This window comes from Sceloporus occidentalis, unplaced genomic scaffold (genome assembly GCF_023333645.1).
Source record: "Sceloporus occidentalis isolate IW3139 unplaced genomic scaffold, rSceOcc1.0.p SCAF_3, whole genome shotgun sequence".
Classification (NCBI taxonomy): domain Eukaryota; kingdom Metazoa; phylum Chordata; class Lepidosauria; order Squamata; family Phrynosomatidae; genus Sceloporus; species Sceloporus occidentalis.
In genome coordinates, this window is record NW_028316983.1 from 117,172,534 (window position 1) to 117,191,536 (window position 19,003).

Below are 19,003 nucleotides of genomic sequence, written 5' to 3' on the forward strand. Positions count from 1 at the left end.
TAAGTCATTCATACTGAAGGACGTTATTTTTATTAAAGGTATTTAAATAAGATCCCATTACCTAAGTACTTGTTATGCCCAAGATGGTAAGGGCAACCTGTTTATCCTGAGAGCGTGTAATGAAAACCTCTCCCTCCGTGGACCTATTCACAGCAAGGCTGAGAAAGACATTGAGACACCAAATTTGGTTTTAAACACCATGCATGTAACATTTATTGAATCACACAAGTAACACAACCATTGATTATCAAGAGCTCTTTCACTCACACATTCATACAATACTCACACACACTTTCCTTCTGCCGAACATTGATCAGTTGTTCTCGAAGGCTGGGGATGACACCGTTGCCACGGATGGTGCCAACAAAATGGAGATGAAAGTCCAGGGTCTTTATACTTTTTCTTCTCTCTGGCTTTTGGCTGCTGAAGTCTTGCAATATTGCAGCCCATTACTCAACTTCCTCTTTTGGGAGGACAGACAGGTTGTTCAGATCAGTTGTTCAAAGCAACTCGTTCTGTTCAAAGTTCTCCATTGTCCTGTCAGTTCCTCATCATGGCGACTCAGGAAATAAGGTTCTTCTTGGTCATGGTTCATCACGCCTGGACGGCACCCCGCTTCAGCTTCTAAGTTTTCAGACTTTCCTCGCCTCGGTTGCCAAATACCTTCGTCACATCAGTGCTTTGCGCGGAACCATCTTGTTTGTTCCTTTAGCTATGTTTAAAGCACAATTCCTTGGTTCTTCGGTTCTTCAGCTCTGGGTTTAAGTCAGAACTCACTCATTCGTCTTACATACTGATATGGAAAAGTTAATGCCTCCAACCATTACTGCCATCTTTTTTTTTTGCCTGCTATCACAAGCCCTCAGTTATAACCAAATAATGATGAAGCCCAATGTGAACAAACAAATAACACGCTCTGACAGTTAACATAAATATTCCATAGCAAACCATAGGAAGCATGGACCATTCTCTGTGAGCAATATTGACAATGATGTATAAATAGATCTTGGGAGTAGTGAAACATGACCCTAAAGCTATTTTGAAGAGACACTGATAATTCCAGTACAGTATAGTGAAGTTGCAAAACAAGTTGGGCAGACTCCCCAGCTTTTCTTTTGTGCTTTGTTCTGTCCCACTCAGGTACTGGAAAACACTACTAACTAGTTGCTTTCTAGTAGGTAACTCTTCTTGTTTCGAAGAATCACCAGGTTTGTAGGTTGCCCAAATTGCAGTAAAAGCAGGCACTTTCTAGTTTCAGGCAGGATTGTTGAAATAAAATTTTGTCCTTTAAGATGGGCAGGCAATATGACTAGTCCCAGAAGGGAGGAATATTATGTTCCCTAAGGATTATAGCATAATTATAGCATGAGCTATTGCAACTGCCTATGTCATGCTGGTTGTAAATTCTTATATATCTGAATAGTGGATCCCTGAAGCTTTAAAGGCTCTTTGCTACAGGAACATGTCGAAATCAGATTTCTGAGCCCTTCCTGTGTGAATTGGATGATGATGTCTCTTGGCTTGTTTCCTTTGAGCAGTCTAGGTCTGTAGATGAGTCAATATGCAGTATGACCTCTAGGCTCACTCTGGGGACATTACATAAGTATAATCTGGAACAGTCACAAAGGAAGACTCATAAATCAAGGAAGAATCAACAACATTTTAACAGGTGTACGATTAAGAGGAAAAGAAGTACAGGGATCGAGAGGCGTTACTATCTTTCCTTAGGCAAGGAATACTCAGATTTGGTATTGCCAGTTACTTCCTCTGAAATATAGTCTACAGCATCTGGTTTTCGTTGGCCTTCTCCTTTCCAAGAACTAACCAGAGATGAGTCTGTTTAGCTTCCAAGATCAAACAACATCTAGTACCTTTATGGTATTTAGTTTTAAAATTTAATAAAAATGACAATAGGTACTGTGAAAAGGCAAAAAATATACACAGATTTCCAAGAGCTTAGAAAGGCTTGCTTCTTTGCTCCACAGGTATCAGAATCCATGCTACCTAGGAAGACATGAAAATAATTTTCCATGCTCTGATTTCTCCCAGTCCTAATAGGTTCCACCCGGCAGTCTTCTGCTGAATCTCTGGGGCCATGGCATGACTCATAGGCAAGAATAAAGGCTCAAAAGTGGCTATCAGATGTTAGTATCTCACTTTGTGGACCTTATTTATCTAGGCTGCTGCTGATGCCTATCAGAACTCCTGGCTCCCAGTGGCAAACAGAAAAAGCAGTACAGAGCAAAAGTGTGTATAAGCTTCCCTCAGTCAACCTCAACCCAACTGTCAATTCTCTCCATGTTTCACCAACCACTTTTGTTGTACCTTTGAGCCACAGCCTATCTCAGTGGAAGCAAACCTGGTCTAAGAATGTGTTTTTGCTCCCAACTGCTGTGTTGTGGTGGAAGCCAAATGAAGCACTTACTCTGAACCCGTCCAAAATGGCACTTCTGTCACATGGGCCTGAGAGATGAGCACCAATGCTGAAAACTCCACATGGTCACAGAGAGGTCAGCCTGTTCCTAAGGAGGAGGAGAGGAGAAAAAAGCACAATTGAAAACTTGATGTTTATTATACCATAAGATCCAGAAGCAAGGGTTGCCAAAAACCTGGTTTCTTCCCAGGTCAGCTTTTTTTTATTGCTTTGTGAATGATTTCCAACATGTTCCGTTTGCGAAGCCAGAATTTTAAAGAGAACTGGGACTTTTCCTGATCTTCAGTCCATATGCACAGAGTTGTAAGTATTACATGCACCATGGCCCTTCTGCTTGGCGTATTTCCTGCTCAGTAACTGTACACACCTGAATTTTAATATACCTATAGCCTACAGTGAAAGCATTATGCTGCCTTTACAAGGCATGCATAGAAGGGACCATTTTGTGACACAAAACCCAGAGTGCACATTCTCTGCAGGCCAAAGGAAGTCAAGCAATGAAATCTGTTGACTCCCACTGTCAGCAAAAATTCCATCCCAAAGAGGTTATTCCCCTGATTCATCCTGGCTCCACAATGTTTGAAATTCCAGAAAATTCAAACATTTCTCTGGATGGCAAATACCACCCATGACAGACCCTGAATGACCTGTCTGAAGGTGACAAATCTATTGATCGCTTACCTTCCCTGAATGGATCGGGGGAGTAGTGAGGAGCACGAGAAACATTTAACCAGCAAAAGCTTAGGCAGACAGGTTCCATGCAAATCCCCCTTTCCTTTACTGCCTTCAAACTGAAATTAAGGAAGGTAGGATTTGCATGTTCTGGGACTTTTCAGCCAGGTGATATAGTACTGACTTAAGGTCTGCAATGTTTCTATGGCAAAAGGCTCCTTCTGCTAAAAGCAATGAGAAGGATTGGCAGGTGGGAGCTAGGGATAAATTAGATTGTTAGTCTCTTTTCCCCCAGCACTTATAATTAATTAAGTTTTTCACAACTAGCCCAATGTTTGCCATTGAAAAATGAGACAAAACCTATCTGTATGAGTACCATATACCTATTTGCTGTGAGCCATCTATTGGCTACTGCCTTTGACATCATTGGTAATGAGCGCCTTCTCCATCCCCATGGTCTTTTTGTAAATTTTTAAAAGGAATGTTTCCCCTTCACCCTGCCCCAACAATCTGCACAGTTCCCTTTCTTTTCATTTCAGCAGAATTTACCAGGGATATGGCATCCAAAAATCTATGTCCCTTTCTAATTTAGTACATGCTTCTCAGAGCATAGGAAAGTAACTCTTTCGGATTACATACCCAAAATGACATAGCCAGAGTGCCTTTGTTGGAAAGACGTAATCTTAACCATGTTCAATTCATTTCCATTGAGAATATGCGGAACTTCCTAGTGAATTGTTTTCCAGGCAAGTTTGTGATCAAGGAAAAATGGCTCTTGAATCTTGATGCAAGTTTCAGCTACTTTAGGGACCTGGTTGGCATACATTCCAATGACATTGGAATGGATTGAAGCTAACAAGGGTGTGAGGGATGCAAAGTAAACAACTTACATTTCTTGGTGGACTGGCACAGTCCCATACAGTGCACGTCAGCTTCATTTATTCCCTAATACTGAAAAAGTTGGCCCTCTTAGCTGATGCAATCACATTTAATTAACAAGTCTTTGCTTTTGTTGAGTCACAGCTCCCTGAACGGCATGCTCATGAATTGATGGGGCTGTAAGCACTGCCTGATTTCCTTCCAATCAGATACAATTAAAGTCTCGCTCACAGTTTATTTATTAACTGGTGAAACAGACTGAACTAAGTGGTAGGCCAGATGAGAGAAATCACAAACTGGTCCCTCATCTTCTCATTAAATATATAGCGCGCACTGAAGTGGAAATCAACTGGATGTACTCTGGATTCTACATTAGTCAAAGGAGAGTGACTACCAAAGCTGGAAAACATATCCTCATATCCACACCTCCCACCTTCAGAGGTGAGGAAAAAAAGAATTGTTCATGAACTCCTGTCATAAGAATTACCATGCTGGATCATACCAAATGCTCAGATGATTGACCACTGTGTTCACCAAAGAAGTGGGGGTATAAAGAATATTTGAAAATGTACACCAAAAAAAATGGTTGACAACTAAGGATCTTATCGGACACATTTCCCCCCGTTATGGGCACAGGAGTCTGAGAAAAAAATGCATTTTACAGCACCTCAAAACTGTCCTCAAAATGGCCCCATTCCGCCGCCCGCTGTCAAGCCGTTCCCATTCAGGATTGAGGAGTGTCCTTTGCTTCGGTTGGAAGTCTTCAGTTGGAAGCCACCTTCCTGTGCCCATAACGGGGAAAAATGTGTCCGATAAGGTTCTAAGTTTATCAGGTGTCAGAAAACCACAGTGAAGGTTGCTGGTGTTTGTGTGTGTGTGTGTTTTTTGGGGGGGGGGGGAGAGGGGAGGGCTGTGCACAGAATAAGTCCAAAACTGTAAATCATCTTCAAAAAACTGCAGTCTTCAATCCCAGAACAGGGGGGCAGGGAGACTTGAGCCCCCATGTGTATGTGCTAAGCTTCCTCAAAGTGATGAAGTAACAAGGATAAGGACCAGCAAGACTCTTGTGTAATTGGAGGAACCACCAATCAGAAGTATCATCATTTAAAGTCATCTTTGCATTTACTTTCTACGGTCTTAGGTATTTCTTTTAATGGTGTAAACAAGTTTGTAACTTTTAACAGTTGGACTATATCTCCAGAATAATAATTAAAAAGAGCTCAATGGAAATTGGGGGAAAGTCGTTTTCTGAAATGTTGCCTGACTCTAGAGTCCAAGGAAGGGGGGAGTGAGGGAAACCCAGGATATCTCAAGAAAAGGTTTGGATGCAAAACCATGAACATGCAGATCACATCAAAACAAAAAAGACCTGGAAAGTCTCCATACTTGATTTCCTTCCTTTATGGATGAGCCCTAAGCCTGGTTTGACCATCGTTCAAGGATCCCTAAGAGAGCTAATTATGCACTATGATTTTTAAACATAGAATAACCAGTAAACCTGTGGGGGAATACCATGGTTATTGGTCTCTGTTTTGTAGCATGGCAATCCTCATGACTCTCTTGAGAGTCCTCTCTCTACTCCCTGGAGATTATCACATGGTGACGGGAAAAGGACAGGATTGCTCCCCCATTCTTATCTCATCCTTAACCCAGATGGTGTGAAAGCCTTTCAAATTGTGGTGCTGATCCTGTCATTAACCATCATTAACCTGTCATCAAAGCAGCATTGTATTATTGCAAACTTCTGTTAATCCAAAATGCTGGCCAATGTCGCTTAAATGACAGGTTTGTGCCAGGTTAATGATGGAATGGGTGCAACTTCATTAGAAAGCCATTAGCGTCCTTGCAGCCATTCATGCTTCCTGGATGGGATAAGCATGAATGTAGTGTGAAAGTCCTTCCCACGCTCGCATGGGAAGAATGGGACAGGGATGAGACAGGGACGGGACATCCCTCATGTGATAGTCTCCCCCATCTATCCTCTCCTTCCATCTGTGAGAGCTATCCTGCACTGACTTCTGTCACAGGATTAGAGTTATCTGAATCTTCTTCTTCCCTTTGCCAGTAGTATTGAAATTGACAGAAAAAGGAGCAGTTAGTAGCCCCCCCCCCGTAGTTGTTATGGCAACTCAAGTCCCCATCTCTCTTCTGAAGTTTAAATCCCAAAATTAGCTCCCAATGTTCTAGAGGCCACTTCCTTCAAGAAACCAGAGCCCAGGTAACACAAGACAGTTCTATTCTTATCCTCCCTTTCCAATGAGGAGGTGACCTGCATGTTTGGCTGCAGAGGAAGCTCTATGCAGAGAGCAAAAATCCTTCCTTTCCATTTCTGCTTCTTTTTCGACTGAAGTGGCCTTTCAGCTCTCTCTCTTCTGTCTTCCTAAAACAGAAAGTCCTCTTCTTCAAAGCCCTCCCTTTCTGAACTGCAGGCTACCATGATACCATGGTAGGTGGAGGTGTGGAAACAGGAGACATATCCATCCCATCACAAAGCGCCAGCATAGCACAGTGGTTTGAGTGTTGGACTACGACTCTGGAGACTAGGGTTCAATTCCCAAGATTGGCCATGAAACCCACTGGGCAACCTTGGGCAAGTCATGCACTCTCAGCAAGGCAATGGCAAACATCCTTTGAACAAATCTTGCCAAGAAAACCCCATGACAGCTTCACCTTAGGGTTCCCATCATAACTGAATAGACAAATCTCATCCTTATGGGATTTACTGATAACTGTGTAGAAGATTATGAGTATGGCTGATGAAATAGCTGTGGAATTAGCATGGCTATATGCATTACGTTCCACTGACTCTTAGCTGAAATCTACAACAGGAGGGAGGATTTGAATATGAGACTTTAGGAAAGCTGATTTCACTTAGCCAAGGGAAATACAGCGGGTGATCCCATGGTCAGGAATAGTGAAAGGAGGATACTGAAGACACAATTTCAAACAGTTCCAGTGAGGAAGAAAAATGGAAGGTGTCTCAAGAAATCAGGATGAATGACTAAAGAACTTTCAACTAAGCTAAATTTTAAAAGGAATGTGTATAGAAATGCAGAAAGGGGGAAATCACCAAAGACGATTTCAAGCAACTAGCTAGCATGTGTAGGGGGAAAGTCAAAAAAGCTAAAGTGCAGAATGAGCTCAGGCTTGCTAGAGAGATTAAGAACAAGGGCTTTTTTGGGTATGTCCATAGCAAAAAGAAGAAGAAATAAATGGTAGGGCCACTGTGTGGAGAAGACAGGAAAATGCTAACAGGGGAGAGAGAAAAGGCAGAACTATTAAACACCTTCTTTGCCTCAGTCTTCACAAATGGAAAGTAACATTTAATACGAAAAAGGATGATCTGTCATTGCAAATAAATCAATAAAAGTTACTAACATTCTGGCTTATTTTGTCTATTCCCACATAAATGCATTGGATGAAACCATCAGTGGCCTGAAACAAACAGTAACAAAAGAACAGGATGGGCTTCATTGTAATACGGAGAAAATTAATTAGATTATTCAATCTCTCTTTCAATAACAAATAATTTTCTCCCTACTGCCAGATGTTATAAAAATATTATGCAGTTTTCAAATAGGCCTTGCATGGGGAGAAAGTCTCAGCCCCTGTGCAACATCAGGAGGGAGGCAAGGCAGCCAAAGACCTGGAAGGCTACAGCTTTCCAAATCTTTGGCTGCCTTTCCTTCTCACCTTCCCTGTGTGATGCCCAGATTACTATAAATCTACTTTACAGACAGTGGCATCACTAGGGCTGGTGTCACCCAATGCAGTAACTTATAGCGTCACCCCCCCCCCCATTGTCCTCCTCCCACGCTACACCATAAAGGATCCTTAGCAACGTTTTTGTACTAATGTTACCCATAAACCGTAATCCCCACATATTACCAAATGTAATGGCAAATATTGTAACATAAACAACTTACAAAATTAAAATTGGAGCTTTAAATTACAATATCATATGCACAGCCTAAATGTATTTATGTATACATAGTTTCATGTGGCTAAAGAGAACATTTGGTAAAATGTTGATGTTTTTAAAGTAAATTTTAAAAGAATATTTTTATTTTTTAAATTTCTTTTTAAATTTTACATTTTAATTTTAAAAAAAACCCTCTCTATTTTCTCCTCCCACTGAGCCTCACCTCATTCACAGCATCTCTTCAGCATTTTAAGGTGACACAGGCAAACATCACAGCCTCTTTCTGCCAAAAGACAGACATTTCACTAAGAGGGGTGTAACCCCTCCATAGGATGTCACCCACTGTGGTCCAAAACCCGTGCACTTCCTGTGACACCACTGCTTGCAGACATTCTATAATGCATTTGATAAGGAACAAAGTATTTCTCTAACCATCGTTATAAAAATATTCTGCCTTTCCAAATATGTGTGAGCTGGTAGTGACCATGCCCCCTGCCACCAGGCAGATACGCTTTAAAGTTCTTGTTAACATTATGGCCAAACATTGACACCTGCCCAGTGGAATAGAAACAATTTATTTGTAATTAGTAGACTTTGGCCTCGAACAGACAGGCCAAAATAAAGCTGCTTCAGGTCACTTTGGAGGTATGCTTTTTAAATGATGCATACTTCCTAAGAGGCCGGAAGCAGCGCCAAAGCCATGCTCCAGTCATAAAGACTGGAGCGCAGCTTTGGCGCAGCTTCTGGCCTCTTAAGATGTGTGTGTCATTTAAACAGCATACCTCCAAAGTGACCTGAAGCAGCTTTATTTTGGCCTGTCTGTACGGGCCCATAGTTTCAACTTAATAGCAAAAGTCAGTTTGAACTGTTTTAGCACATTTTAGTATGTCCCCTGCTTGTAAACCAGTCTTAACTGAACAAACTGTTCATTTTTTTCTGGATCATTAGAAGAGATATTCTTGAAGCTGTGAAAAGATTCCAAATGAGTTCCAAATGCTGGTGTGTTTTCTGAATGTTTTCCCCATGCCCATTAAACTACTCTTCCTCCTGGTCTTTGAACAAACATCTAGCATGCATACTTGGGAAACTGGCTTTCAAATGGGCCAGTATAATGGAGAGAACAGTGGTGACCTTGAATAGTGGTGATGTTGAAAGGCACCCAGATCCCTCCTTTCCCCTCTCAAGTTCCTGTCACTTAAAGCTCCTTTCAAGTAGTCCATTTCCCGATTCCAATTGCTCTTCTTTCCTGCAGCAACAATTTAAAAATTTAAATATTTATATAGCTTTTTCCCCCTAAGCAAGTACTTACACCATTCAGATAGATTGGCAAAGCTAGAGTTAGTCCCCAGTGAGACGTAATTGTATGTTCATACTGTAAAGCCAATGGCACTACCTTTCCTTGGTGATGGGATTATGTGCTGCTGTGATGCAAAAGGCTATGCTGAAGGCAGCAGGGCTGCTGGTAGGGTCTCCCATGTCAGAGAGACTTTTGCTGAGGAGCCAGACTAATGTGCCTAACAGCTACTGGGCAGCAGCAGTAGTGGGGGATGGCACTGAGCTAACACTTGTTAGTACTTTACAGGAGGCATGGTAAACCCCTTTTGAATGTATTTTTTTTATATATCACGAAAACTCTTTCATGAGACAATCCAAAACGAAACAAGAGAGAATGCCAGAAGATGACACTCCTGGGCCATAAAACACTCAACAAGCTACTCATACAGCAGAGGGCAACTAAGAGTTGGTTAATGGCACAACTGGACTCAGTCTAAAATGTTCAGCTATTCACATGCTCAGAGGTGAAAGAAAAGTCTGTAGCTGCATAACACATACATTATAGGAGCATAGTATAGGAACATGGAATGTGAAAAGTATGAATCAGGGGAAACTAGATAGACCCCGCCCTCCCTATACATGGGGGATTCGTCCCAGACTCCCCCACGTATGGGGAAATGAGCGTATGCTCAAGCCCCATAGGAAATAATGAGGCGTGTGTTTGTGGTGGCGCACGAAGTGCATGATGCGGGTACTCGCCTCATTACTTCTAATGGGGCTTGCCTTCCATGTAAGCTCAAAGCCGCGGAAGGCAAGCCTGCCTATGAGGAGGGCTGATTGTATAGGAAAACAAGAAATGGAATGTGCAAGCATTACAATACTTGAGGTGAGTGAATTATAGTGGACAGGAATAGGACATTTTGAGTCAGATAATTACACAGTGTTTAACTCAGGAAATGAACGTCTAAGAAGAAATGGGTTGGCATTAACAAAGAGGAGAGATGTAGCAAAAGCAGTCAAAGGATATAATTGAAAGTCTGACCTAATAATAACAATAATATGTCAAGGAAAGCCCAACAATTAAACCATAATCCAAGTTTATGTACCAACTACAGAAGCAGAAGATGAAGAGACTGAAAGATTCTATGCTGAAGTCCAGGACTTCTTGTTAATCACATAAGACTGAAACACAAAAGTAGGAAACAATGCAGAATCAAAGACCATAGAAATATTTGGCCTTGGATTAAGAAATGAAGCAGGAGACCGGCAATGAATTTTACAAGGCCAACAGTTTGTTCATCGCAAATACACTCTTTAAGCAAACAAAGAAGCAACTGTATAGATGTATATCACCTGATGGCCAATATAGAAACCAAATCAACTATCTAATAGGAAGCAGAAGATGGTAACACTCAATTCTTTTTACATTGTCAGGAAGGAGAGCAAAAAGACACTGTCTTGAGAGAGAAGTCTCAATGTATGACAAACAAAACTCTTCAAGCAGATAAGGGCAGACAAGAAACAAAAGTTAAAGCTGACAGAAATAGTTAGAACCATGAATGCAACTGCTCAGTGACTTGTATGCAAGGGAACTGCTATAACAGTCAATGCATAATAATAATAATAATAATACACAACAACAAAAAAGGCAGAACCAGAGACTTCTTCCACAAGATCCAAGAAAACAAAGGGAAATTTAAACAAAGAATGGGAATGCTCTATGACCAGCAGGGGAACACATTACTTGACCAAGTAGAAATAAAAAGATGATGGAAAGAATACACTTAAGAACTCTGTAAAAGAGATGAAAGGATAATATATTCATTTAACTAAGAAACATTTAAAATTGAACTTCCAGATTTAGAAAGTGAAGTGGAAGCTGCCTTGAGAGTATTGAGAAGAAACAAATCACCAGGAATAATTGTTATATGGAGAGAACTGCTTCATGCTAAAGAGACAGCATCTACTGTAGTTCAATCTAAAATTTATCAACAAATATGGAAAAGAAAACAATGGCCCACAGATTGGAAATATTCAAAATACATTCTAATCCCCAAGAAAGAGGACATGAGGCTTCACAGTAACCACAGTATCATTGCATTAATTTCCCAAAGTAAAGTGATGCTCAAGTAAAGTGATGCTCAAAATTCTACAACAAACACTTTTACCATATATCACATGAGAAAGACAGATGTCAAAGCTGGAAAGGAAAGGGCACCAGGAATCATGTTTCAAACATACGTTGTATAATGGAGTGCACCAAAGAATTTAAAAAGCAAAATCAGCCTTTGCTTTATAGATTATGGCAAAGCCTTTGACTGTATGATCATGAAATACTATGGATGGTTCTTAAAGATATGAATATGCCACAACATTTTATTATCTTACTGCATAACCTGTACTCAGGATAAGAGGCCATGGTTAGGACATAATACTGAGCAACAGAATATTTTCCAATTCAGCAAGTGGGTCAGACAAGGCTACTATTTATCACTCCATCTGTTTAACATGTATGCTGAACAGGTCATATATAAAGTAGGATTAGACTCAGAGCAAAGAGGCACAAAAATTGGAGGAAGGAACATTAATAATTTAAGATATGCAGATGATAACATACTACTAGCAGAAAATAAACTTGGATCAATTACTGATGAAAGTCAAGGAAGAAAGTGCAAGACATGTTTAAAGTTGAACATTGTGAAAACTAAAAATAATGACTTCAGATGATTTGCATCACTTTAAAGCAGACAATGATGACATTGAAATAGTTCAAGATTTTCCATGTCATTGGCTCAGTCGTTAATCAGAATGGAGTCCACAGTCAAGAAACCAGAAGAAAACTAGAACCTGGAAGGGCAGCTATGAAGAAACTAGACAAGATCCAGAAGTGTCAAGATATATCATTGGACACTAAAGTTAGGATGGTCTGTGCCATCACATTTCCCACTTCTGTATATGTTTGTGAATGCTGGACAGCAAAGAAGCTGATAGGAGGAAAATTAAAACATTTGAAATGTGATGCTGGAGAGGAGTTCGATAGATACCATGGACTGCTAAAAAGACAAATAAATGGGTCAGAGAGTAATTAAACCTGAACAATCCCTAGAAGCCAAGATGACTAAACTGAGACTGTCACATTTTGGACATTTCATGACTTAGTATAAGAGACAATAATGGTTGGTAAGGTAGAAAGCAGTTGGAAGAGGAAGACAGCTTTCTGGATGGATAGATTCAGTTAAGGAAGCCACCTCCTGAATCTACAAGACCTTTGCAGGGCTGCTCCTGTGACTTGCAGATCTCTCATTCATAGGGTCACAATTAGTTGAAGTTGAAGATGGCAGTTAACAGCAACAACAACAACAAAAGGAAAGCATCAGTCAGAGGCTGGACTCTCTAAGACAGGGCCATAGCTCAGTGCCCAAGGTGAGAAGTACAAATGAATATGGCCACTGCCACCATTTTCTCTGTCATGAAAAGTACTAGAAGTGCAGCAAGCAACAGCAGGAACTCCCACTGGCTGGAGATCCAGGGGCAATATCCTTCTCAGCCTTTGCTCTAAAGCTTAGCTTTTGTCATCAACAGATTGCAGGGACTGATTCGTCCATAAGCAAATTACTTTGAGAGTGCCTTTCTAGGCCCCCTTCTCAGGCTGTAAAGCTTCAGCCATACATGTGGTCTTCCAGCAACATATTCCTGAATCGTGTAAAATCAAGTGACTAGCAGAAGGACTCCACTAGAAGCAATCAGTAATACAATGCAGGATTACATCCTTTTAGACTTTTGCTGCCCAGAAGCACTGTTCAAAACAGCATGCTGGTGACAGCTATTAATCTGGCCTACTTGGTAGGCATGACAGCTCTCCAGGTCTCTCCCCAAACAGAGAATTCCCAAGGCACATTCTATGTGGTTGCTGGTTTGACCAATAATCCCTTTGAGAGCAGTAAGCCTCTTGTTCACAAGCTGCTACCAGAGCCCCTGGAACTGTACTGTACTGGGGGCCCTGGCCAAGATAGCTCTGGAGCCAAGTTTAATCTAGTTCAGCAGGGAAATCCAAAAGGGTATCCGTGTGTGGCAGGGAAGGCAAAGCCACTGAATAAAACAGCAGTTGGGTGTGAAGCTGCCAAATCAGCCCTTTGGTTAATTACACCAAAATGACTTTATCATTCCCCTCTTGCCCAGGCCTCAATGAAACCTCGCCCTGTGGCATGCTCTGCTGATGGGCACAGCTGGACCCATTCAGATCCAGTCTGAGATGGATTGCATTAGAGCAAAAGTGGTGCATTGGCAATCATAGCAGCTGCCCAGCCCAAAGGCTGAGGACTTGGGCTGCAGCTAGTGAATTTCATTACTTCACTTTCTCCTTTCCCTGAGCGGTTGTCCGAATCTCTTCTTCCTCTAAGGGAAAGAGATTATTTTGGCTAGATTTGGAGTCAAGGGCAGATTGAGAGTCATCATGCCCAAGGCTCCACATTAAAAACACCTGCTACAAGTTCAGCTCTTGGCCCTTGGGAGGAAGGTGGGAAAGGGCAGCAGAGCATGTTCTGAAACAGGCTTTGCAATGTTAAGGGGACATGGCACATTTGAACAATGTGTCACTAAAAGGGATGTACACAAAGGGCATGTTGCTGCATTTGTAATGGAAATCAGTCAACTGGAACAAGAATCTTAGGGCTCCTTCCAGGTGACACCTCTGTTCAAATGACACCTCTGTTGACCCACACTATTTCCTGGTAATTCCCTGCACCGTATCCCCCAGCCTCAAGTGGGTTTCTTTTAGCTCAGTAGAGACCAGCAAGAGGTATCTGGGGCAATGAAAAAGCTGGGAACCTCAGCCTATGTGTATCAGTTCCAAACCACTAGAACTTTAGAGTGCATGGTCCAAATTAAGTTTTATTTATACAGTAAAAGTATTTGAAAATCCACCCAAAGGCACACATGCAGACTCTCATACAAGAACTAACTATGTAACAGTAGGTAGAATTGGATAGTGATTTGAAGGGTAGGGCAATGCTTCATCAGGTTGAGATGCCAGGCTTTCCAGTTGGAGGAAGGGCTGCAGAGTGGATTGAACCCAGATTGCTACCTGGCAAGTGGGTTGGCTACTGATTCTAAGGAGTCTAGCTGAAATCTGACAGCATATCTGCCTGGTTTCAACTAAGACTGAATTGGAACAGCACTAACAGCCATCTATGTAGAGTAAAAGCTTCTTGGAGAACCTTCTGATGAATTGTTATTACATTTCCCAGTGGAAAAGAGAGTCAGAGGGGTGTATTCTAAGGGGAAAGGAGAATCATCAAGGTCTAAAACTGACCAGAGAATAGATGCAACATCCTAAATTAAAAGGTGTGACTTTTGGATGGCAAAGCCCTTTGATTGCCACTCCTCTAACAAATGCCAGGCACATCTGCTCCATCACTACATTCCTAATCAAAAGATCAATTTCATTTTCAAAAGGGACCACCTCCCAGACTACGTATTCTAGTGCTTCCCAGCTAAGCCTCCCTGATTTTTATTTGGGCAGACCATTTTCTTGCATTGGAGTGCGTTTCTGTGGCTATGTGACTAGGCATCTCTTTTAATATTGAGTTTGATATCAAATGTCGATTAAAGGTGATGGAAGGCTCATCAGCATACTAACATAAGGATCTCTTTTTTGTAGTTCCCTGATGTTAAAGTTTGGACAATCAGCTATGTACCCAGGCAGACATCAATGAAATGGATGGTACCGTTGCAGATACCCACAGCTCCCACCCCAGAAATAGTGCAAGACAGACATTTAGTGACCAAAGGGGCAAGCCAGTGTAAAAAGGAATGTAAATCAGAGTAACATTTCATTTTCAAAAGAGGCCTGTGTAAGGGCAAACCTCCTTTGAATAAATCTTGCCAAGAAAATCCCATGATAGGTTCGTCTTAGGATTGCCATAAGTCGGAAACAACTGGAAGTCACACCACAAACATACAAATTATATATATATATATATATATACATACATACATACATACATACATATATATATACAAATTTAATACTTTGAGGTTAGTTAAAATACTATAGAAGCTCTACAAAATAGTTTATGAATTGCTTGACATCTTCCCTTTAAAGGATTCTTTTCTTAAAATGAAGACCTAAAAGCCTTCCCCCACACACTGTATTTTCTTTTTGACAAGTAAAGGAAGAAGAGCACTCTCTTCCCGTCCCACATGCTCTTTCTCTCTTTTAGATGAAAGTGGACAAATAGATTTGCTGCCAGTTCTGTAAGTAAATCCACTCTCGCCTCAAGACATTTTGTAATACGTTGAATTCCCAAGTGAGATTTCTCTTTTCTTTCTCATTTAAAAAAAGAAATAGGTCTCTGAGCAATGGAACAAAAGCATTTGCAATGGAACCAACTCTCAGGTCAGAATGGTGTTCTGTGGGACTCTACTCTCACCAGAAGCCCAACTTTATTAGGTTTGCACTTACTCAGAACTCCTAACCCCTTCTTTATTTTGCTTAGTGCAAATACCGTAGATAAAATGGAAAGACTGAAGGTTTGTGGGACAAGGTTTGATTACACAGAGGTCAATGGAACTACACCGATTTGGAACATTTTAATAGGATCTGGTCATGTAACAACCTGAAAGCATCTTAACAGTGTTCTTTGTACATGCCCCTTCACCTTTTCTGTCATGCACATTCAGGAAAAGGTTTTAGAGATTTCTCTTGTGTCCATAGCGGCAGCAGAGGGGGGGGGGGGGAAGAGATTTTCCTGCATTTTTTCTAACACTACACCCTCTGCTAATGTTATATGACAATGACATTTCAATGGTATTTGTCATGTGAGACTCTGAAGACACTGATACTTTCATACATCTTTTGTATGGCTGAAAGTGCAGCTGGGAATAAGCATCCCAAGTCTAAAGTCATGTTTTCTGAGGCTGCATCTCCACTGCAGAAATAATGCAGTTTGACACCACTTGAACTGCCATGGAATTCTGAAATGTGTAGTTTTGAGAGCTATTTAGCCTTCTCTCTCAGAGAGTAACAAGGCTTCACAAACTACAAATTCCAGGATTTCACAGGATGGAACCATGACAGTTAAAGCAGTGTCAAACTGCATTAATTCTGAAGTGCAGATGCAGCCTGAGTATTATCACAGAACAGTAAACAAGCGGGAAAGTGGAACAATGGCTTTTGCAATCTGGTCAGTGACGCCAGTTTCAGAAAACAAGAAAGGATATACAATAGCAAGGTGAAGAACTGTGGCCCAGATACAATATTAAATGTGCTATTAGTTCTCACATTCTTGGTATGTGTTCATGCTTGGTGTGATTATTGGAAGTGGTGGGGTCCAGACTGCCATGTAGGTAGTAGAGGAAATTTTCGCTTCAGTCCCACTGGGGCCCCAAACTAGATCCCCTGCTCCCCTCTAGCAGATGTTTACCCTAGGAGGCCATTAGTGGCAGCCACAATTTTCCCATTTGCGGGCATGAACCTATGTGTGAGGATCGGAGGACCTAGTTCCCAACAACCAAGACAGCATCATAGTTTAGTAGAAGCTAGAGATTTATTCTGGATATCAAGACAGAAATTTCCCCATCCCAAGTTCAGTGTCAGAACTGAAAAAGTTCTCCCTCGGACCATCACAAATACATTCTCATCCCCCAGCCCCCCTTTCCAACTCCAATCGCTCCCCTTTGATCCAGATCAAAGGGCCCATCATGTTTCCCTCCTTCCCCTCCTGTGTTATCATTTCATCTCCCTTCAAGAAGACGATCATCCCTGTTTCACAGCTCAGATACATGGCAGGAAGGTTGGAGTCATACAACTACAATTCCTTTCTGCCGCTGACCATCTGCTCCTCCTGTTTGTTTCCCAGGCTTGGATTTAACATAATTGATATCCCCTTCTCAGTAGCCAACATACTATACAGCATTAAATAACCATACCCTCATATCTTCATCCCCTGATATCATCATATTGTCATGCTAACATGACAGAATGATGCATATGGATGTATGCTTTTTGCCACTAATGTTATTTCTAAGTCATAATTCCCATATACCATTAAATGTGATGCTAATAGTTGTGACGTAAACAACTAACAAAATTAAAATTATACCTTTAAACTACATTATCATATGGACAACCTAATGTATTTATATATGCATAGTGAACATTTATTTAAAATGTGATGCTTTTAAAGAAAGTTTTCGGTATATAAATAAATCCTATTATTATTTATTATTATTAAAAGAATTAAAAATAAATTTCAAAAAATATTTTTTGACATTTAAAATTTTGAAATTTGAAAATTTAATTCTAAAAAATTCCAGGGCCTCACCTTTCTCCTCCCACTGAGCTTTGCCCCACTCCCACCATCTCCTAAAGCATTTTAAAGGGAATCAGATGAATGCCACAGCCCATTTCTGCCAAAAAGTAGATATTTCAAGAGCAGTGGTGTCACCCCACTTCAGGGTGTCACCTGTTGTGGACCAAGTCCCCTGCACCCTCCAGTGATGCCACTGAACTGATCATTTGCAGAGGTTTTTTCTAAAAATTCAGCCAAAAGATACATTAACTAAGGCTATGGGACACATGCCATCTTTAGAGCTGCAGGTTGTCCAAGCTGGCTTAGAACAGAGATAGAATGGGACTGTCTTCTCAGTCAGGAACCATGCGTAGTTAAGCCAGGTTTCTGTGCCTTTAAATGAACAACAATGTTAAATAATGTCAAATTCTGAACTGTTTGAAAATCCTACCATTTCAGATGAATGGAGAGCCAATGTAGTGTAATAGTTTGAGGAATGTGGTGCAATGGCTTTTGCAGATGAATGGAGAGTCAATGTGGTGTAATGAGTCCCTATATTGGAAGAAAGCCGGGATATAAGATAACAACAACAACAACAATAATAATAATGGTTTCAGCACTGGACTAGGACATTGGGAGACTAGGGCTTGATTCCTATCTTGGCCAGGAAACCCACTGGGTGACCTTGGGCAGGTCACGCTCTCTCAGCCTCAGGATGGCATTGGCAAACCTCCTCTGAACAAATCTTGCCAACAAAAACCCATGATAGGGTTTGCCTTAGGGTCACCATAAGTCAGAAACGACTTGAAGGCAGACAACAACCACCAGCAAATGCTGATCATATGATGCCATTGTTCATCAAGACAGAAGGATCCATGGGACTAATAGCATACATTCCATATATCCTTACAGTAAGCACTGGACAGTCTAGCTTTGACTATGTTCCACGATACCTCTACATCTGTGAAATTGGAGCAATTGTAGTTACTTTACAGGACACAATCACTAGTAGTTAAGGACTGTAAAAAAATATACTTCCTGGATGCATTAAAAACAGGTTACAGCAAAAAATGGCATTATAAAGATGTTTGCATCACATATATGTCATTCTGTTTGTAAAGCATAGTTGGGTGGAAGACTAGCAGCTCCCAAATAAAGGAGGCAGCAGAAGAATGAGTGCCCTTTGGTGACTTCCCAGTGCCCAAGAACAGATCATGATTTATGAGGTCAGGACCTCTTTGTATCCAGAAAACTTCATTTCGCAGGAGTCATGATTTGATTTAGCGTTCTGAGAACAGCATGCAATTATCCCAGTGTGCAGAGCAAACAAGCAAACAGGCAGGCTGGCCAGCACTGGAGAAAATATGCAGGGCAGGAGAGAAGGAGCAGATTGCTACACCACATCAAATACCCTAAGCAGAAAAACAATGAAAACCACAAACATGTGTTCCTTGTAAATGGTCTTTAAATGATGGCACAGCATTGGGGGGAGCACTCCTTTTGCATGGGGACAGGTTAGAACTACTCATT

At 41.1% G+C, this 19,003-nt stretch overlaps 1 protein-coding gene across 4 annotated transcripts in view; it reads right to left on the minus strand.

Moving 5' to 3' along the window:
• LOC149316615 (protein FAM163A-like) overlaps positions 1-19,003 on the minus strand; it is a 135,083-nt gene that overhangs the window by 22,855 nt on the left and 93,225 nt on the right. For all 4 annotated transcript variants that reach the window (XM_089515927.1, XM_089515928.1, XM_089515930.1 and 1 more), the window contains exon 2: positions 2,426-2,522. The gene's annotated coding sequence lies outside the window, so the exon portion shown is untranslated. The remainder of the gene's footprint in view (positions 1-2,425; positions 2,523-19,003) is intronic.